The sequence below is a fragment of the Rhagoletis zephyria genome, unplaced genomic scaffold (assembly GCF_001687245.7).
Source record: "Rhagoletis zephyria isolate East Lansing unplaced genomic scaffold, Rhagoletis_zephyria_1.1 Rzeph_scaffold_00089, whole genome shotgun sequence".
Lineage (NCBI taxonomy): Eukaryota > Metazoa > Arthropoda > Insecta > Diptera > Tephritidae > Rhagoletis > Rhagoletis zephyria.
Window position 1 is genome coordinate 77212 of NW_016157173.1, and position 8877 is coordinate 86088.

The 8877-nt window shown below is 34.6% G+C and overlaps 1 protein-coding gene and 1 long non-coding RNA gene across 4 annotated transcripts in view; both read left to right on the forward strand.

Moving 5' to 3' along the window:
* Positions 1-8877, forward strand: part of dpr7 (defective proboscis extension response 7) — a 145496-nt gene that overhangs the window by 55895 nt on the left and 80724 nt on the right. The gene's annotated exons all lie outside the window — the stretch shown is intronic.
* Positions 1580-2133, forward strand: LOC108374560 (uncharacterized). Its single transcript, XR_001849062.1, has 3 exons — positions 1580-1629; positions 1753-1880; positions 2004-2133. It is a non-coding gene; the product is annotated as an uncharacterized LOC108374560 (long non-coding RNA).

Consider the following 8877-nt stretch of genomic DNA (forward strand, 5'->3'; position numbering starts at 1 on the left):
TGAGTATGGAATTAATTTTGTATACACATCTCGGTGCCAAGTTCCAGTCCTCTGCAATAAACACCTCCAGAGATATGCAGCATACAAAAGTCAATTTGCATGGGAGTTGCCACACCACCTTTTCCAGTAACTCTCATTTTTCTCCATGAGTATGGTATTAGTTTCACATACATACATACATACGTATTTCCAAACCAAGCTTGAGTACTTTACCCCAAACATTTGAAGAGATATGCAATATGAAACTTTCAGTCAGTATGGGAGGTGCTACGCCTCTTTTCCGAAAACGTCCATTTTTCTCCGTGAATATCAACATAATTTCACACGGTGTTGGCAAAATGTTAATCTGATCAACGATTAAAAATTAGGGATTAAAATGTTAATCGCACTTGACGATTAAAAATAATTAGTCGTAATCAACTGTACGATTAATGATGAAAATTTTTTAATCGTTAATCGCTGGCTGCGATTACGATTAATTAATTTTAAACATTAATCGTTAATCCAATTAAAAAATTAAAATTTGATTAAGTGGTCTAGTTTGTCCGAATTTGAAACCAAACACCCGTTATAATAATTATTTTGTGCTTTACGCTTATAAAAAGCACATGATATAAAAAAATTATAATTATTGGTATACACACCAAATTGCTCAGATTGATGAGGAAACCCGACTTAGCCATATCGGATTAACTTGCTTTGTGTGCACAGGAAAATTCCAGCATAAATTAATTAATCCCCAAATATACTTGATCAAATTAAGAGTTAATGGTTAAAATTTAATTTTTTAATCGCGGTTACGATTAACTGTTTAGTCAGCTTAAAATTAATCATGATTAACTGTAATGAGATTGAATTTAATCGAATTAACTAATTGATTAAAACATCAATCGATTATTGCCAACATTGATTTCACATACATATCACTATACCCAGTTCCAGTTCTCTCCCACAAATACTTCCAGAGATATGTATGTAATATGAAATTTTCAATTTGTATGGGAGGGGTCTTGAGTTATCGGACTTACTTTTAGTCTAAGACCACCCTTCCGAAATCCGTAGTAAGTGTACCAAATTTCGTTCTGATCGGGAAACTGGTTAAGGAAGTAGCCTATTTTTCAATCCAGGTCATAAACCATCTGTGAGCAAAATTTAATTTTCAAACAGGTGGCAATTCTTAAAAAAGTAGCCTATTTCCTAACCTAGGCCATAAGCTATCTCTGTGCGAAATTTCATGCAAATCTGTTCAGTCGTTTCCGCGTATTAAATTAATTAAACTTTTTTAACACGTGGCAACTCCTCATAAGCTATCTGCTTGCAAAATTTCATGCAAATCCGTTCAGACTTCTCCGCGTATTAATCTAATTCAACTTTTTTAGCAGGTGGCAACTCTTAAAAAAAGTAGCCTATTTCCCAATCTAGGTCATAAGCTATCTGTGTGAAAACTTCCATGCAAATCAGTTCACTCCATTCCGCTTATTAATTAAATTAAACATTTCTAACAGGTGGCAACTCTTAAAAAATAGTAGCCTACTTTCCAACCTAGGTCATAAGCTATCTGTGTGCAAAAGTTAATGCAAATCCGTTCAGTCGTTTCCGCGTATTAATTTAATTAAACTTTTTTAACAGGTGGCAACTCTTAAGAAAAGTAGCCTATTTTCCAATCTAAGCCATAAGCTATCTGTGTGAAAATTTTCATGCAAATCCATTCAGACGTTCCCGCAAATTATATAAAATAAACTTTTTTAACAGGTGGCAACTCTTCCAAAAAATTAGCTTATTTTACACTGTAGATCATAAGCTAGGTATCTGCTTGCAAAATTTTATGCAAATCTATTCAGTCGTTTCCGCGTATTAATTTAATTAAACTTTTTTAACAGGTGGCAACTCTTAAGAAAAGTAGCCTATTTTCCAATCTAAGCCATAAGCTATCTGTGTGAAAATTTTCATGCAAATCCATTCAGACGTTCCCGCAAATTATATAAAATAAACTTTTTTAACAGGTGGCAACTCTTCCAAAAAATTAGCTTATTTTACACTGTAGATCATAAGCTAGGTATCTGCTTGCAAAATTTTATGCAAATCTATTCAGTCGTTTCCGCGTATTAATTTAATTAAACTTTTTTAACAGGTGGCAACTCTTAAGAAAAGTAGCCTATTTTCCAATCTAAGTCATAAGCTATCTGTGCGCAAATCTTCATGCAAATCCATTCAGTCGTTCCCGCATATTAAATAAATTAAACTTTTTAACAGGTGGCAACTCTTAAAAAGGATAGCCTATTAACCAATCTGGCCCATAAGCTACTTGCGCACAAAGGTTGATGCAAATCCGTTCAGTCATTTCCACGTGATGATTTCCCAAACATCCAAACATACAAACTTTTACATTTATAATATTAGTAAGATTATTAACATTAACATAAAAATTATTTTATTTTATTTTATTTTAATAAATTTTGTTTTATCTTTTTCTGTTTGTGGCATTTCATATAATTATTTCGTTATTAATCAAATTCTTTGGAGTTTAATTTTAATTAAAAATGCAACAATAACTATAATTAAATAAAAAAAATTTAATTATATTTAAAATAACAAAAAAAGATGTAAAAAAATGTTCCCTGGCAATGAGATTCGAACCCACGACTTCCCGGCTAGCTAAATCCACAATACTGCAACGGACACAGGCTGAACTAATTAAAGTACTCACATTTCTATATATTGCCGGGTAAATTTTTTCTCTTCATATGGGTAGCACTGTTCTCTCTCATCTCAACAAAAAGCTGTTTCTAAGATGTCTATGATTGACACAACTTAAAATTCTATTCTAAACTTAAAACTGTATTTTAACAAGAATGCGTTTTAACTTGCGACTATGAATATGGGCCATAAACTTTCACATTTTTAATGGGTAGGTCCAGCAGTGTTGCCGCACCGTCCCAAGAAAATGTATCACCGACCAAGCCAAAAATGTATCCAAATGTATCCAATTTTCTTTTTTTACGTATCCGTCTCATAATTTGTAAGAAACCCAAACATTTTTAAGAAAAATACATAATTTAACCCATCCTAAGGACTTGGAATACGTATATTTATGGAATTTATATATTTTTATATTTCATAAAATCAAACATTTTTAATTTAAATTTATAAATTACATTTTTTATGCATAAGTATTTTGCAAAGTAAGTATAATAAATAGTAATTAATATGTTACATTTGTACCTGTACACTCTAAAAAGTGTGTGTAAAACTACTATTGAAAAGTATTTATTTTTCAACAGGAATATGTATAATGGGTACGTGTAAGATGTTCAGGATTTGATTTTGAACTTGAGATCTTTAAAATGTACACATACATATACACATGATATGTTTAAAGTTGCAAAAATTTTTAAACTAAAAATACATTTCCTAATAATAATAAACATTAGGGGCTTACATTTACTCTATTTTAAACATTTTATGTGTTATTTTGCTCTCTGCTACAAGTTTGGTATGTTCAAGTAAACAGGCAGTGTTTAATTTTATTACACGGTGTGCAAATTTGCACACATTAAAAGAGGAAAATGGTAATCTCTCTTAATATGCGCAAATAAACAAAAAAATTTTAGAGTGTATTTAAAGCCTTTTCAGTAAAATTCATAAAAATTTCCTTAAATAAATCAAGTTAAGTTTTTTAAACAGTGTATTTTTAACTACACTGAGATCTCTTTCTTTTTAAATTAGCAAATGAAAATATGTGACATGAAAGAGATATATTTACTTTATATATTAGAACGCTTTTATCAACTTGCAATGTTGTATGTCCGGACCACCATTTTATACTATAAATATAGCAAAGGTATTTATGGCAAACCCAGTCTAGATATCAACCTCGTCGTAGGTATCATATCAAAGACATACAATTAGAAAACCTCTAGAGGTAGATGTCGCCCCGCCAGAAGAAGTTAAATATTGCGCCTAAATACATGGCGCTGTGGTGTAGTGGTAAGCAGTGCGCGCTTTCACACATCCGCACCTGGGTTCAAGCCCTGGTCAAAGCAACATCCCAAAAAATATAGAAAAAGATTTTTTCTAAACAGCGGTCGTCCCTCGGCAGGCAATGGCAAACCTCCGAGTGTATTTCTGCCATGAAAAAATAGCTTCTCATAAAAATACAATCGCCGTTCGGAGTCGGCGTAAAACTCCAGGTCCCTCCGCTTTGTGTGACAACATCAAGGCGCACGTCACAAGTCGGAGGAGAAGCTCGGCCAAACACTAACATATGTGTAAGCGCCAATCTATTATTATTATTATTTATATACGTCACAGCGGAAATGGACGACACGCCTTTTCTTTAAATGAAAGAAACTGCTGCTATATGTATGTATGTACATGTGTATTGTACTGCGGCAACACAAAGCGAACAACGAGAAATAAGCAGAATGTTCGAGGAATGACGTAGAATGATCCACAAACAGAAACGTCAAGTTGGATGAACACTGCGTTAGCATTTATTTAACAATCCAACGATATGAACCGAAGGATTTGTGAAATCCAGACGAGGTTTCAAGGATAATCGTAACAGTATGTTTATACTAAATGTGAGCAAACAACATTGTACTTTCATAGTCTTCTGTTCTCTTTCACTGTAAGTTGAATTATTTTAATATCTATTGCAAAATTTTGTACAGACAAGACTAAAAAGTAGAAAATAAATAAAATACAAGCCAACTTTTTAATATACAACGCTTTTATAAATTGACTAAAAAGTAGAAAATAATATTTCTCAGTCCCGCAGAATTTGTTTTGATAACTTTTTATTTTGAAATTTTAGCAAAAGTCATTATAAACAATTAATGACATTGAAAATGAAAAGCGTGGGGCGCATGTAATACACTTGAATTGATATGAAAAGTAACATATGTATGTATGTGGGAATATGAATAACGACCGCTTAAAATCCATCTCAAATTTGTACTTTCCCTGTAGAATGTTATGCAGTTTGACTATTGTCAATGAAATCGAGTGCTTTGTACTGCATGCGCTCCACGTTTTTCGTTGTCAATGTCATTAATTGTTTATAATGACCAGGGAACGGATTTTTAGGACCTAAAACCCTATAAAAAAGGCAAAATAAAATAACGAAATAGGCTGGAAAAGGCAAAATAAAATAGCAAAAAAGGCAGGAAAAGGCACTAGGTATTGCAAAAAAAAGGCAAAACAAAATAGCGAATAGCGAATAGCGGGGCGACATCTACCACTAGGTATTGCAAAAAAAGCAAAATATGGCACTAAAAAAAGACAGAAAATACGAAGAACAATCAAAATATACATACATTTATTTTAGAAAAGTTTATATTACAAGTAAAAAGATAAAAACTATGAACTAGTTTCATTATATGAAAAATTTGTACTTTGAATCTTTGACTATTTGATCCTTTCGAGTTTCTAACTCATAAAACTTTAATCTATATAGTTGTAGTAACATTGAACCACAAGATGCATTTTGAAGTTTTCTGGCAGCATTCTCATTCGATTTTCGCGAAGAAAAGCCTAAATGTGCGCTCGACGTAAGTTGATACAAGTGGAGCCCAATTTAAATATGGAACGTTTGAAAAGTTCATATTATCAGGAATAAGGGCGTTTTCCTCGCCCTTTACAATTTTATCCACTCCCCTTATTGTCTCCAAGCCTACGTTAGCTGAGAAAACGGCTTTGAATTTTTCCAACACCAATTTGGCTAGAGGTCCCTGCTCTTCTATAAGCTGCATGGGCATGTGTATATTTTAATCTTAAAAAAAAAATTGTAAATGCTATAAACAGTTTTTTAAAGACAGAAAAGGCAAAAAAATGCAAATATCTTAAAAAAGGCGAAAAAAGGCAAATATCTTAAAAAAGGCAAAAATGGGCAACTTCAAATGTGTATATATGGAATCAGGGAAAGCTAAATCGTGGACATGCTTAATCGAATTACTCTATCTCTTTAGCAGAAAAAAGGCAATTTCCATAAAATCCGTTCCCTGATAATGAATTTTGCTAAAATTTCAAAATCAAAAGTTATCAAAACAAATTCTGTGGGACTGAGAAATATTATTTTCCACTTTTTAGTCCATTTATAAAAGCGTTGTATATTAAAAAGTTTTTTTTTGTTTTATTTATATATTAAGATCTTGCTTAAAGCATCTCTTTTAGCTAACTAAACAATTGCGCCTTACACTGCTTTGGTGAGATCTCTTCATATGTTCATTGCTTCGTTCACAAAAAATAAAATGCTCTAATTTCACACTTAAGTATCGGTTTTTAAAACATTTAGAAAACATCATTAATAGAGAAAACATAAAATTTTGAAAAAGTATCCACATTTATACTGATCGGAAAAAATAAGTATCCCGTAAAAATTCGTCTAAAAATGTATCCATTTGGATCTATTTAGATCCAAACGGCATCCCTGTTCAGAAGGCGCAGCAGTTGAGCGTAACCGTTGCTAAAAAAATCAGTGATTGTTAGAGCGCGGTTACCCACGAACGTGTACGTAGCGTAGCGTAGAAGTACGTAGAAAGATATCAAGTGTGCTGTTGATAGAAAGAGAGAGAAGCAACGTGTACGTCACGGTCCTGCGGTGGTGAGTTTTTGTTAACACGCAGATCCCATAAGATAGATCGTGTCAGCTGACACGTTCTCCGTTTTTACGTCCGTGGGTAACTGCGCTTTTATGCGTCTTTTGAACGGCTTGATACATTAGCTGTCAAATTTAACTCTCAGAGGTACACACCAACAAGTTGTCTCAAATGATCAGAGTACACAACAACGCGTTCAGAAGGTGCAATCGCAACAGTTACTGAGCTGTTGCGCCTTCTGAACGTGCGCAATATTAGTAATAGGTATAGATATATAGTATAGGTATCAGTAGTGGGTATTTCATACAGCGTTGCCAGGTTGACGATTTTAACGTCATTTGGAGGTTTTTTGTATCCTGTTGTCATTTGGACGTTTTTTGTGTAAAAATTACGTTTTTTAACTTCCCAGTAGTTTTTCTCTATGCACAATATATTCAATGTATAGCGTACTATTTGCTTGTAGAGTAAGTACTTACGGTCACACTTTCGCCAACAATGGCAAACCTCCGAGTGTATTTTTGCCATGAAAAACAGCTTCTCATAAAAATACAATCACCGTTCGGAGTCGGCGTAAAACTGTATGTCCCTCCGCTTTGTGTGAATCAAGGCGCACGCCACAAATCGGAGGAGAAGCTCGGCCAAACACTAACTATATGTAAGCGCCAATCTATTATTATTATTATTAAACCAAGCGTACGCGCATTTTTTTTATATTTTTTTTCGATTCTTGGACTAAGGATTCCGCGTTTAAAGGCTGGTTGTGTAAACACTTGAGGTTACAAGGCTTATTACAATGTTTGCAATTGTATATTAAAAGCCAAATCAGGAAGAGCTGATCTATTGCAACACGCACGCTCACAAAAACACTATGTTCCTTCTTAGCAGAACGTAGTTTAGCATTTCCCTAACCAAATGTCTACAAGAAAAAAAAAATATTAAAAATCAACGCGATTCTTTAGCAACTTAAAACTTGGACATTATTACCCCGGAATTTAATGGGCTATCAAACTGCATACTCAACAAAAATCTAAGTAAGAACTTTAAAATCTAGCTGAAGCTTTTCAGATTTTTTATAATTTTTCCACAAAGTTTGAAATGTGGATTTATATTGTGTTAGTTATATAATGAGCTAGGTTTTTATGAAATAATCATAATAAAAATGAAACAAACAAAAGAAAAACAGCCAAAATCTATCAAAATTTTGATGACTTAATCAGCGTAAAGGCCCGTAAATCTTCCGCAAAATCTTTCTCTCGAACACTCCAAGAGCCGCCTCATCGGATGTTGTCATTATCCATGCTTCTGCGCCATATACCAGTACGGGCATGATGAGTGACTTATAGAGCGTGGTTTTCGTACGTCGAGAGAGTACTTTACTCCTGAATTGCCTACTCAATCCAAAGTAGCACTTGTTGGCAAGAGTGATTCTGCGTTGGATTTCAATGCTGACATTATTATCGGTGTTAATGCTGGTTCCCAAGTAAACGAAATCCCCTACGTTGGTGCCAAGGCGCGAATGTGCTGACTGTTTTTTTGATGACAGGAGATACTTCGTCTTGTCCTCGTTTACCACCAGACCCATTCGCTTTGTTTCCTTATCCAACTTGGAAAATGCAGAACAGACTTCGCGGTTTTTAATACCGATGATGTCGATGTCATCGGCATAAGCCAGCAAGTACACGCTCTTGTAGTAAATTGTTCCTGAGCGGTTCAGTTCTGCAGCTCTTATTATCTTCTCCAACATCAGATTAAAGAAGTCACATGAAAGGGAGTCGCCCTGTCTGAAACCCCGTTTTGTGGCGAACGGCTCGGAGAGGTCTTTCCCAATTCTGACGGAGCTGGTGGTATTGCTCGCCGTCATTTTACACAGCCGTATGAGTTTTGAGGGGATGCCAAATTCAGACATAGGGGCGTATAGGCAACTCCTTGTAGTACTGTCAAAAGCGGCTTTAAAGTCGACAAATAGGTGGTGAGTGTCGATCCTTTTCTCGCGTGTCTTTTGCAAGATTTGGCGTATTGTGAATACCTGGTCTATGGTGGATTTGCCAGGTCTAAAGCCACACTGATAAGGCCCAATCAGTTCATTGACGGTGGGCTTCAGTCTTTCACACAATACGCTCGATAAGACCTTGTAACCTATGCTTAGAAGGCTGATCCCGCGGTAGTTGGCGCGAATGGCGGGGTCACTTTTCTTTCGGATTGAGCAGAGCACATTTAAATTCCAGTCGTCGGGCATGCGTTCATCTGACCATATTCTGCACAAGAGTTGATGCATGCA